The 1,064-nt window shown below is 76.6% G+C and overlaps 1 protein-coding gene across 1 annotated transcript in view; it reads right to left on the bottom strand.

Moving 5' to 3' along the window:
• LOC120511152 (mitogen-activated protein kinase kinase kinase 11-like) overlaps nucleotides 1-1,064 on the bottom strand; it is a 10,463-nt gene that overhangs the window by 5,500 nt on the left and 3,899 nt on the right. The gene's annotated exons all lie outside the window — the stretch shown is intronic.

The following is a 1,064-nucleotide window of genomic DNA, read 5'->3' as shown; positions in this document are numbered from 1 at the left end:
GGGGGGTCCTGTGGGGGGCTGGGGGGTCCTGAAGGTGCTCGGGGGGGGTCTGGGGGTGCCCAGGGGGGGTCTATGGGTGCCAGGGGGGGTCTATGGGTGCCAGGGGGACCCCATGGGGCCCCTTGGTGTCCTGGGGGGTCACTGGGGTCACCTGAGCCCTGCAGGTGCTGCCTGCAAGCTCTGACAGCTCCGGGGGTCCCCGTGCAGCCCCCGATGAGGGGAGGGGGGTCCAGGGGGTCCCGATGGCTCCTGGGGGGGTCCCCACACCCCCAGAGCTGACGTCAGTCCCTGTGGTCCCTTATGGCTCCTGTGGGTCCCCTTATTGTCCCTGCAGCTGCTGGGGGTCCCTGGGGGTCCCTGAGGGTCCCTCTGGTCCTTGGGGGTCCCTGTGGTCCTTGGGGTCCCTGGGGGTCCCGGGGGTCACTGTGGTGCTTGGGGGTCCCTGGAGGTCCCGGGGGGTCCTTGTGGAACCCGGGGGTCCCTGCGGGTCCTTGGGGGTCCCGGGGGGTCCTTGTGGATCCCGGGGGTCCCTGAGGGTCCCTGTGGTCCTTGGGGGTTCTTGGGGGTCCCGGGGGTCCCAGGGGTCACTGTGGATCCCGGGGGTCCCCGCTGCTCCTCACAGCCTCTGCCGCTCCCCGGGGATCCCCGCGGCTCCGAGGGGTCCCTGCAGCCCCCCGGGGGTCCCCGCGCCCCCTCCCCAGCCGCCACAACCCCGGGGGTCCCAGGGGTCACTGTGGATCCCGGGGGTCCCCGCTGCTCCTCACAGCCTCTGCCGCTCCCCGGGGATCCCCGCGGCTCCGAGGGGTCCCTGCAGCCCCCCGGGGGTCCCCGCGCCCCCTCCCCAGCCGCCACAACCCCCGGCGGAGCCCGGGGGTCCCCCCCGCCCCGCTGCCCGCTGCCCTCGCTCCCCGTGCCCGCTCCCCTCCTCGCCGGGGCCCCGCTCCCGTCCCCGCCTGCTCCCCAACCCCCCGCGGACCCCGGGGGTCCCCCCCGCCCCGCTGCCCGCTGCCCTCGCTCCCCGTGCCCGCTCCCCTCCTCGCCGGGGCCCCGCTCCCGTCCCCGCC

The sequence above is a fragment of the Passer montanus genome, unplaced genomic scaffold (genome assembly GCF_014805655.1).
Source record: "Passer montanus isolate IOZ18808 unplaced genomic scaffold, ASM1480565v1 scaffold622, whole genome shotgun sequence".
Taxonomy (NCBI): domain Eukaryota; kingdom Metazoa; phylum Chordata; class Aves; order Passeriformes; family Passeridae; genus Passer; species Passer montanus.
The sequence above is the reverse complement of the archived record's forward strand: the minus strand, read 5'-3'. Positions and strand labels throughout refer to the sequence as shown.